We start from the raw sequence: 12,322 nt of genomic DNA, 5'->3' as shown, positions 1-12,322 counted from the left end.
AAAGTAAAGTTACTGCATTAAGAAGTAAAAGTACACAAACTAAAATAAGTAAATGAGGAGTCACTTATAGAAAACACTTCCAGATCATTTCACTCATAGCGTCGCATACAAAATGTTTTCCTGGAACACTTAGATTCACTAATTTGGTACGTTTTTTTTTTAATACAAAGATCCAAATTCACATCCATTAAGAAATTTACCAAAAATCTTTCAAAAGCTGGAGCAGAAACAAAAAATAAACTACAAAAAGCTTAAAGACAAAACTGTCCAACAGAAGTCCAACTAAGAAAACAACATTTATATTTAAATAATGAATAAACTCATCTTGTTATAACTTTAAAGCAAAACAGTTGTTGTGATTTGTCCTCAAACAGGAAACGAATTTCAATCCTTAGTCAAATTATTTAAACGTTTTATGTTATTTCTTCTGCGAACGGACAGAAGGACAGCGTCCGGCTGTCGATACCTGCCTGTTCAGAAAGGAAGATTCACCTGATCTCCCTCACCTGCCCGGAAACCTTCAAAATAAACGTTTTAAGAATGATTCAATCAACTGAAATAATGATAGTAGTCGAATAAATTCAGCCATAATCCTCAAACAAAACACCAACAAAATAAGTAAATAAACGTTCCATTTATTAACACGAAAAAAGTGTGTGTCGTGAGGTTTCTGCGTAATTAAGTCATCTAAAACCCACCAAGTGAAATTAACTGTGTAATGACTGCTAGTAGTAAAAAGTTGTTTCCAACATTGCTTATGAGGAAACTCACCAGCCTCGATTCTGTGGTGGAAATCACAGCATGGGCTCAGGAACACTCAGCTGTAAGCAGGCCTTTAAAGAGAATGTTCTGTTCTCTGAATTTACTCAAAATCTGATGCTCGGGACGAAGTCGCAAACCGTTATCGGATGGTTTAAAAACAGACTCGATTCTGTGGTGGAAATCACTGCTTGGGCTCAGGAACACTCGGTTACAACGACTCGTTGTCGCCTCTCAGCATACAAAGTTCACATTTTGCTTCTCTAAAGTTTTAAAGTCTACTTTAATATTTTTATAGACGGGTTTCTTTATGTCAGTCGTGACCTCGGAAAGTTGTAACTTGTTGCAGCAGCAAAGCTCCAATTCTTGTAAAACAGAAGAAGAAAAGAAGAGGAGGAGAAGGAGGAGAAGGAGGAGGAGGAGGAGGAGGAGGACAGAAGGAGGAGGAGGAGGAGAAGGAGGACAGAAGGAGGGAGTGGCGGAGGTAATAAAACAGAAGAAGAGAAGTGAAGCGTTCACTTTCTCACTCAGTCCGGTAGAAACGACGAGAAGATCTGAGGCTTTACAGACTGGAGGAAGTTCATATCCGTGTCTTTTTATTCTTCGCCGCCGCCACGTTGGACCGGCGACATGCCGGCGAACAAAGAGGGATTGTGGGAAAAAAAAAAACAGAAAAACCCCACTGATGGCACGCTAGCTTGGTCTCACACGGCTGTCAAACAGGAATCCTTCCAGTCTGAACAGTTAGCATAATCCCCCAAAGACCCCCCATCCCCCGACACACCCACATCCATCCCTCCCTCCCTCCCTCCCTCCATCATCCCTCCCTCCATCCATCCATCATCCCTCCATCATCCCTCCCTCCCTCCCTCCATCCCTCCATCATCCCTCCATCATCCCTCCCTCCCTCCATCCCTCCATCATCCCTCCATCATCCCTCCATCCCTCCATCATCCCTCCATCATCCCTCCCTCCCTCCATCCCTCCCTCCATCCATCCATCATCCCTCCATCATCCCTCCCTCCCTCCCTCCATCCATCCATCCATCATCCCTCCATCATCCCTCCCTCCCTCCCTCCATCCATCCATCCATCCATCCCTCCATCATCCCTCCATCATCCCTCCATCATCCCTCCATCCATCCATCATCCCTCCATCATCCCTCCATCCCTCCATCCCTCCATCATCCCTCCATCCATCCATCCATCCATCCCTCCATCATCCCTCCCTCCCTCCATCCCTCCCTCCATCCATCCATCATCCCTCCATCATCCCTCCCTCCCTCCCTCCATCCATCCATCCATCATCCCTCCATCATCCCTCCCTCCCTCCCTCCATCCATCCATCCATCCATCCCTCCATCATCCCTCCATCATCCCTCCATCATCCCTCCATCCATCCATCATCCCTCCATCATCCCTCCATCCCTCCATCCCTCCATCATCCCTCCATCCATCCATCCATCCATCCCTCCATCATCCCTCCCTCCCTCCATCCCTCCCTCCATCCATCCATCATCCCTCCATCATCCCTCCCTCCCTCCCTCCATCCATCCATCCATCATCCCTCCATCATCCCTCCCTCCCTCCCTCCATCCATCCATCCATCCATCCCTCCATCATCCCTCCATCATCCCTCCATCATCCCTCCATCCATCCATCATCCCTCCATCATCCCTCCATCCCTCCATCCCTCCATCATCCCTCCATCCATCATCCCTCCATCCCTCCATCATCCCTCCCTCCCTCCATCATCCCTCCATCCATCCATCATCCATCCATCATCCCTCCATCCCTCCATCATCCCTCCCTCCCTCCATCATCCCTCCATCCATCCATCCATCCCTCCATCATCCCTCCATCCCTCCATCATCCCAAACATGTCTATAAACAGTTTCTGTCTGAAGCCGGATTCAACATCAATAAAAACACTTTTAGTCCGTCCCCGATGTTTAATAATCCGTCAATAGTTGGTACGACTTTATATTCGACCGGCAGTAACGTCACCATCTTTGTTAGTTCGGAGCGGTTTGGAGCAGGAAGTGACCATATTTGGACGAGCTGGGGGAGGAGCCAGCGGTGGATCTGACCGATCTGATCGGAAACCTGACGATACTACGTCCCGCCCACCGATAGCTGTAACCTGACTGTACCTGGATGTAAAAGAGTTCGTAGCTTCAGGTCTGTAAAATGGTTCTGATCCAGAAGTGTCTTCAGCTGCAATACCAGCGAGTGCCACTAGAGGTCGGCTCCAAAAAGCCTCCGGCTCCATAGACTCCCATTCAACTTCTCTCATCAAATCCAAAGTGAATAAAATGTGTCCATCAGTTATCTCGGTGTTGTTAGCTAAAGTCACTCCTTCTTATTAGTTTTCTGGAGGTCCATCTGAAAATAATCCCTCATTCATTAGAAAAGAAGATTCAAGAAGACCTGTTTTTGGGGGCGTGTCTGTTTGATTGACAGGACTTTTTGGAGCCGACCTCTAGTGGCACTTGGTGATATTGCAGCTTAAGGCACTTCTGCATCGTTCTAATTTTTCAGATCTAGAAACTCCCAAGATGCATTTTACCAACAAATCAACCAATCAGAGAGCTTCACATTCTGTTTCTGAAGCTGAGGATCAGTTCTGTACAGGAGAGTTCAGTTTCTTCAAAATATAAGTCCTTCCTTCACCTCCCTCCTCCGCCTCCTCCCTCCTCCTCTTCCTCCTCCTCCTCCCTCCTCCTCCTCCTCCTCCTCTAAGGATGACGGACAGTTCAGAGGACTGCAGAGACGCTGCCTGACTCAATACTTCTTTTCAAGATGCTGATTAAAGATTTTCGGCTTTCAGTTGATCTTTACTTTTTTTTTTTTTTTTTTTTAATCCTCCTCGTTATAAAACAGGATTATTTATTTCCCTCCATTTTTTCCCACCTTTGTGTTTTTCCCTTTTCTTCTCTTCTCGTCACAAAACTTCACGTCCATCTTCCTTCCTCTTCTTCTGTCTTCCCTCCATCTTTCTGTTTGCCCTCTGATTCCAGGTCTCCTCCTCCTCCTCCTCCTCCTCCTCCTCCTCCTCTGGATGTGTCGCCGGCTGCTGAGTGTTCAGTCCTTTGTGCTTATTTTTTTCTCGGCGTCTGATCCACCAGCTGCTGGCTTTTCTACCCAAAAATGCTCCATTTTATATTTTACATTTATTCTTTTTTTTTTTTTTTTTGCAGGATTATAAAATTAATTTCACGTGTTCGTCAGCCATCATTGGTCAGTTTTATTCTGTGTATAAAAACAGGAATTAAATCAAACTTTCTCGACACATTTTATTTAATTATTGTTGTTTTTATTTGAATCTTTATTTTTGTAGATTTGATCAAAACATAAATAGATGAAAAGGAAACGTTTTTAAAGGTCTTCCTAATATTTTAAAGTGACAGACAATTTATTCAGAATGCACTAAGCTGCTCAGGTGTTCCTAATAAAGGGTGTAAATCACTGAGATCATCGACAGTATACGATGCGAAACAAAAGAAGAATATTTCATAATCAGATTAAACAATTTTTTTAAATAATGATAATAATCTATTCTGGATTTGCAGGGTCGTTTTATTAAAATCATGTTTCTTTATTCAATTTGACTGAACAAACTAAATTGAAATGCCTCACGACTATGTTTTTAAAAATGTGCTGCAATACAAAACTCCATTAAGAAAAAAGGAGTTTTTACAGAAGATGAATATTTTCATCAAATTCAAAGTTTCCTGATTTTAGACTGTCAGAGATCAAATATTAAATCTGATGTTATTGAACGGTTTCATCAGTGAGATGTTTTAGATGATGTCACTGTGATGTATCAGTTATCAGGATAACTTTTTAATTTATTCCCAGAAACAAACAAAAAAGAAACAAAATCCTGAAGTTAATCTGCATCCAAACAGATTATTGTTTTAATGCAACTATTATTATTGTTTATATGCGTGTCCATGCGTGTCCATGCGTGTCTTTTTCATGTTTTATGTTCTGTGTTTATTTCAGTCTGTCGTCAATTCATTTAAAAAAAAAAAAGAAAGAAGAGACTTTTAAAGATGAAAAAAAAAGTCATGAAAAGGATCGTTAAAGGAACATTATTCTTGGCTTTTCAGATTGTTTTGTACTTGCAACTTTAATCATAACCTCTAATAACTTGGCTGTATTCAAAGTATTTAATTATTAATTCTCAACTTTCAAAATTGATTTCTAACATCTATTTTCTTCTTTTTACATTTACGTAGTTTCAGCTCAGATTTTCTATGATTTTTAAATTAACATCAGGATGACGTTAGATGCTGTTCGAGTATTTGCAGACAGTTTGACCTTTGACCTTCTGTTACCTCGTCCCTCAGACCCTGCGGTGATGCGTTCAGGTGCGAGCGTGCACCTTCACCTGATGTCGCTATAGGCTGTGATTGAAGAGTCCGAGGAGGAGGAGGAGGAGGAGGAGGCGGCTCTTCCTCCTGACCTCTCCTGCAGCCATGAGACTTCTCCACTCGATAAAGAAGCTGAAGGCGAATTTACAGGTTCGTTTTAATATGTTAAAAAGTTGAAGCAGAGCTGAGACGAAACGTTGAAACTTCAACTGGTTCAAAGGTTCAAAGTCCACAAACATCCAGCAGCTCGCACACATTCAGAAAGTACCGAAGCCTGTGAAGGTAAAACTGTCCTGGAACACAAAACAAACACAAAGAGACACAAAACAAACACAAAGAGACACAAAACAACCACAAAGAGACAAAACAACCACAAAGAGACAAAACAAACACAAAGAGACACAAAACAAACACAAAGAGACAAAACAAACACAAAGAGACAAAACAAACACGAAAACACAAAACAAACATAAAGAGACACAAAACAAACACAAAAAGACAAAACAAACACAAAGAGACACAAAACAAACACAAAGAGACACAAAACAACCACAAAGAGACAAAACAACCACAAAGAGACAAAACAACCACAAAGAGACAAAACAAACACGAAAACACAAAACAAACACAAAGAGACACAAAACAAACACAAAGAGACAAAACAAACACAAAGAGACAAAACAAACACAAAGAGACACAAAACAAACACAAAGAGACAAAACAAACACAAAGAGACACAAAACAAACACAAAGAGACAAAACAAACACAAAGAGACACAAAACAAACACAAAGAGACAAAACAAACACGAAAACACAAAACAAACATAAAGAGACACAAAACAAACACAAAAAGACAAAACAAACACAAAGAGACAAAACAAACACAAAGAGACACAAAACAAACACAAAGAGACAAAACAAACACAAAGAGACACAAAACAAACACGAAAACACAAAACAAACATGAAAACACAAAACAAACACAAAGAGACAAAACAAACATGAAAACACAAAACAAACACAAAGAGACAAAACAAACACAAAGAGACAAAACAAACACAAAGAGACACAAAACAAACACAAAGAGACAAAACAAACACAAAGAGACAAAACAAACACAAAGAGACAAAACAAACATGAAAACACAAAACAAACACAAAGAGACAAAACAAACACAAAAACACAAAACAAACATAAGGAGACACAAAACAAACACAAAAAGACAAAACAAACACAAAGACACAAAACAAACACAAAGAGACAAAACAAACACAAAGAGACAAAACAAACACAAAGAGACAAAACAAACATAAAGAGACACAAAACAAACACAAAGAGACAAAACAAACATAAAGAGACACAAAACAAACACAAAAAGACAAAACAAACACAAAGACACAAAACAAACACAAAGAGACAAAACAAACACAAAGAGACACAAAACAAACACAAAGAGACAAAACAAACACAAAGAGACAAAACAAACATGAAAACACAAAACAAACACAAAGAGACAAAACAAACACGAAAACACAAAACAAACACAAAGAGACACAAAACAAACACAAAGAGACACAAAACAAACACAAAGAGACACAAAATAAACACAAAGACACAAAACAAACACGAAAACACAAAACAAACACGAAAACACAAAACAAACACGAAAACACAAAACAAACACAAAGAGACACAAAACAAACACGAAAACACAAAACAAACACAAAGAGTCAAAACAAACATTGACGTGTTGTGTAGCAGCTGATTGACGTGTTGCGTAGCAGCTGATTGACGTGTTGCGTAGCAGCTGATTGACGTGTTGCGTAGCAGCTGATTGACGTGTTGTGTAGCCGAGGATCTGAATTCTCTTCCAGGAGCTGCAGAGATTTTCGGATGTTTTTTCGGAGGCCAGCAGGAAACATATTGGCTGAGCTCACCAAGGTGTGCTAATGCCTGGTGGGCAAGTACTTTAAATGCTAATTCCTCCCGCCTTCCATCCTGCACCCAAAAATATCAGCCGGCCCGCTAACTACCTCTGAGCCCCCCCCTCCCCCCCCGCCCCTCCCCTCGCCCCCCGCCGAGTGACCGCCGCAAACAAACACAACCGGGCTGTCAAACCGTTAATCCCGCCGCCGTTTGTCTCGCGTGCTCGATGAGCAGTCACGCGTGTTCCGACGCGTTTGAGGGAAGAAGAAGGAAAACGGTGTTTACCGGAGGGGGCGGGGCTCAGCGTGCGGCTAATGGCCGTCCGGCTGACAGGTGCACCGGCTTTAACCGGCCGCCGCCGCCGCTTCGCATCCGGCTGACAGCTTCAGTGCTTCTGCCTAAAAGGCAGATTATGCAAAACGTTCGGTTCACTGGCCTCCATCACCGGCCCCCCCCCCCCTCCCCCCCGGGCCGGTCCGTCCCGGTGTTTCTGTGATTGGAGGCCGTCCTGCGGGGAGCCGGCAGGTAATTCTGTCCACGTGTGATGAGACGTGAATAATCGGCCATTTTCAGCTGCCGGACCGCCGCTCGGTCTCCGGGTCATAATTAACCCCTTTAATTCAACACACACACGCTGGTCTCTCAGTCCTTCTGGGGACCCGCGTTCATACAGTGGATTACTGAGCCGCTCAATCAGAACAGAACCGGGTTCTAACCTGGAACCTGGAACCGGATCTGGAACCGAATCTGGAACCAGATCTGGACCCTCAGACCTCAAACCTTCAGCCTGAGGTTTGTTTATGTCCTCATAATGTCAGTAACACACACACACACACACACACACACACACACACACACACACACACACACACACACACACACACACAGAGGCAGCAGGTCAATTAAAGGCTGATGGACGAATCAGCAGACAGTCCATTAAGCCGTCGGACGCGGAGGTTGGACCCCCGCAGAGACGTTGCGTCTCCTTCATGAAGGACAAATGGAGAACCGAACTTCAGGCTCACCGGGGGACAGGTGTGTGTGTGTGTGTGGGGGGGGGGGGGGGGTGTTTCTCAGAGGTCAAAGGTCATAAAGAACCGCCGCTGTAAAAACAAACTATAAAACGCAAACTGTTGGAAAAGTTTCAGGGAAATTATTTGTAAAATAACGAAGCTGCTGACAGATTTCATCTTCATCTTCATCTTCATTGCTGAAAAATTGCTGGAATTTTACTCACACACACACACACAGACACACACAGACATACACACACAGACACACACACACACACACACACACACACAGACACACACACACACACACACACACAGACATACACACACAGACACACACACACACACACACACACACACAGACACAGACACCCACACACACACACACACACACACACAGACATACACACACAGACACACACACAGACACACACACACACACACACACACACACACACACACACAGACACACACACACACACACACACACACACAGATACACACACACACACACACAGATACACACACAGATACACACACACACACAGACACACACACACACACACACACACCTGTGCAGCCGGTCCTCCAATCAGGTGTCCTGCTGCCTCGTTAGGACTCCCTCCCTAGATGCGAATTAGTCTCGTTAACTGAAGCTCTGATTAAACAGCAGCTTCTGAGTCAAACACGCTAGTGACACGCACACGCTAGTGACACGCACACGCTAGTGACACGCACACGCTAGTGATAAAAACCAGTAGCCATATAAAAATAAACAGTACTCATTACGTAACAATCAGCAGCAAACAATAAACAATCAGTAATGAAGAACTAGTAGCCAAAACTGAAAACCGGTAGTCAACAGATAAAAAATTGCATCCATAGACGATCAATTAGTTCGATCAATTAGTTCGATCAATTAGTTCGATCAATTAGTTCGATCAATTAGTTCCCACTGATGAACAACCAGCTGCCAACATCTAACAACTCAGAGCGAGAATTAAAAACCAGTTAATGACCATTAGTGCCCATAAAATGAGAACTGATTATTAACTAACAACCAGTTATCAACAGTAGTTAACTACTGACAACTAGCAGCCACAACTAACTAACAAAAAGCTCAAACTGAGGACTAATAACTGATAACAAGACGCTACAGTTTGAAGACTAAAACCAGAATCCACCAACCAACAACTAGTAGGAAGAAAAACCAGCAGCCACCGACGGAGGGCTGGAAGCCACCAGGGGGCAGCAAGGAGCCACCGGGGGGCAGCAAGGAGCCACCGGGGGGGGGGGGGGCAGCAAGGAGCCACCGGGGGGGGGGGGGCAGCAAGGAGCCACCGGGGGGCAGCAAGGAGCCACCGGGGGGGGGGGGGGCAGCAACGAGCCACCGGGGGGCAGTGAGGAGCCACCAGTGCAGAGTCACTCCACAGAGTTTGGTTCTGTCCATGATGGGAACTTTAAAGGAACCAACAGAACCTTTCAGGTTGATGTGTTGTTGGATCAGACGGCTGCTTCAGTCCTGACGGTTCCACGTGGAGAACCCACGGTCTTCAGGTGGACGTCACCGAGTCCAGATGGTTCCTGACGGAGGTCGTGTGGTTCTGTTGTGAAGTAACCGACCCCCCCCCCCCTCTCTCTCTCCCTCTACATGGTCAGCGGTTGTCGAACGCCCGGCATCTCTGCATGTATTCATGGAACCGTCTGAAAGTTTAATAGAGCGGCTCCATTAATCTGGAGCCCGTTTTAAAAGCAGGAATTAAAGTTTCATCTGTATTCCCCCCTCCCCCACCCCCTCTCCCTCTGCCCCCCTGCCCCCCCTTATCCAACCCCCCCCCCCCCCCCCCCTCTTCCCTCCAAAGCTGACAGTCTGAAATATTTATGAGTGCTGAATCACTGGATGAAGCAGGAGAGTCGTCGCTGCATCAGAGGGCAGCGTCACCGCCGGCTGGAGACCACGAACACCGGCGACACCGAACCGTCTCCGGTCAGATAACCTCCGACAAAAAACAGAAAAACCGCCAACGTCGATTAGTTAAATAATCAAAGATTAATCATCAAACCCGCTCAGTTATCAGACTTCTTAAAGGTAAGTCGTCTCGATTTGTCTCAATGAGGTGTTGACATCCTAGTTATCAACAACTAGTAGCCAAAAACCAACAACCAGTAGCCAAAAGAGAAAAAAAACACACAAGCCAAAAACTAACATCTAGTAGCCAAAACTAAATAAAAGTAGCCAATAATTGACGGTTTGTAGTCAATAACTAACAACTAGTAACCAAAACTGGAAAAACAGTGTCCAACAACAACAAAATATATTAGCCAACAACTAACTCTAGTAGCCCAAACTAAAAATGAGACATGAACAAGTAGCTTGAGCTCAAAAACAGTAGCCAACAACAAACAACTAGTGGCCAACCACTAAAAAAAAAGAAGGTATCAAATACAATATGAGCCACCAACTGACAACTATTAACCAAAATTAAAAAATACTATAGCCAACAACTAATGAAACATTTATTCCCACATGTTGATAATAGTTGTAATAAATATGTATCAGACCTTCAGAGCCACGAAATCAGAATCAGGGATCGATCGATCGATTCGAACCTCTTCAGCTGGAATTTATTAAAACACACGACATCTTATTGATTTAATTTAACAATATATGAGTGTTAACGTGGTTCACAGAGTTCAGATCTCTGCAGAACATCGATCAGCCGTCCGTTTCTATCGGAGCGTTTTCACTCTTCGCTTCTAACATTCATTATTTCAGCTCGTATCGAGTTTCATTTGTGAGTTGAAGTAATTAACACAGAAACCTTCAGGCCGAGAGCTCCATCACATAACGGCAATTATTCTTTATTATCAATAACATCTGACGGCTGCTTCAACTATCAGCTGATGGATTCAGAGTCACACCTGTCCGTCGTCACCTGAACAAATATTCAATATTTCGTCATCTTACTTCAAAAATCACAGATAATCCTTTCTGTTCGTGGAGGTTGTAGATTGTATATATTGTGTGTATATTGTGCGTATAGTATATATTGTGTGTATTGTGTATATTGTGTGTATAGTATATATTGTGTATAGTATATATTGTGTATTGTGTATATTGTGTGTATAGTATATATTGTGTATAGTATATATTGTGTATTGTGTATATTGTGTGTATAGTATATATTGTGTATAGTATATATTGTGTATAGTATATATTGTGTATAGTATATATTATGTGTATATTGTATATATTGTGTATAGTATATATTATGTGTATATTGTATATATTGTGTATAGTATATATTGTGTACAGTATATATTGTGTGTATAGTATATATTGTGTATAGTATATATTGTGTACAGTATATATTGTGTGTATAGTATATATTGTGTATAGTATATATTATGTATAGTATATATTATGTGTATATTGTATATATTGTGTATAGTATATATTGTGTGTATATTGTGTACAGTTGGGTCGTGAGGACGTCCCGGTGTCTCCGTGTCTTGTCCCGTACAGAGGGGGATGCTCAGCTGTCCACATACTTCTGGCCGCGCAGCTCGCCTCTGATTGGTCAGAGAGCAGAGAGGGAGATCACCGTGTCAGAAGCCCCGCCCACCCCGGGACGCACCGGGAGCAGCATTTCGGAGCTGAGCCGGTAACGAAGCCAAACGCTCCTCCTGCAGCTGCGACCAAACTTTCACTCGGATTCTTTTCACCCTCTTTGTTCCAGTCCGACCCGGTCCGACCCGGTCCGGCTCGGCTCGGCGTGCAGCGGAGGAGCGAAGAAAGTTTGCGGTAGATCCTCCGGAGGGGCCCCGGAGAGCCTCCTGCTGCTGCGGACCGACGGCGGGTCCTGAACTTGCAGAGCGGCTGCAGACTCACCGAGCAGCGGGGGATTGTGGGGGATTGTGGGAGAAGGAGGCGGCGGAGCTCCGGTGAACCGCTCCTCGGTGACCGGAGACTTTGTTACGTAAAGAAGAAGACGGTGAATCCTGGACGAGAGCTCCGGGGTCTGTGATCCGGACTCTGTGTGGGACTGAGTTCAGGTCCGAGCAGGACCCACATGGACGGACCGACGGGCGGCGCGCACGCGGTCCTGCTGCGGTGCTGATCCGGTTCTGACCCGGTGAAGATGAAACTTTGGGTCAGTTTTTCCTCGTGGACGCGGTTCTGGAAGAATTCTCCGGTTGGTGCGGACGGACCGTCGCCGTGAAGCTCTTTTCTTCTCCTCATGT

General features: G+C 43.9%; 1 protein-coding gene across 1 annotated transcript in view; it reads left to right on the top strand.

Annotated features, from left to right (window-relative positions):
- The first annotated feature begins 11,730 nt into the window (after nucleotides 1-11,730).
- LOC138193752 (ephrin-A2) overlaps nucleotides 11,731-12,322 on the top strand; it is a 71,107-nt gene continuing 70,515 nt past the window's right edge. The window contains exon 1 of the mRNA XM_069141961.1: nucleotides 11,731-12,322. This exon is cut by the window's right edge and continues 375 nt beyond it. The gene's annotated coding sequence lies outside the window, so the exon portion shown is untranslated.

The sequence above is a fragment of the Embiotoca jacksoni genome, unplaced genomic scaffold (genome assembly GCF_022577435.1).
Source record: "Embiotoca jacksoni isolate LCO1_2020_lvr unplaced genomic scaffold, fEmbJac1.0.p SCAF_94, whole genome shotgun sequence".
NCBI lineage: Eukaryota > Metazoa > Chordata > Actinopteri > Embiotocidae > Embiotoca > Embiotoca jacksoni.
The sequence above is the reverse complement of the archived record's forward strand: the minus strand, read 5'-3'. Positions and strand labels throughout refer to the sequence as shown.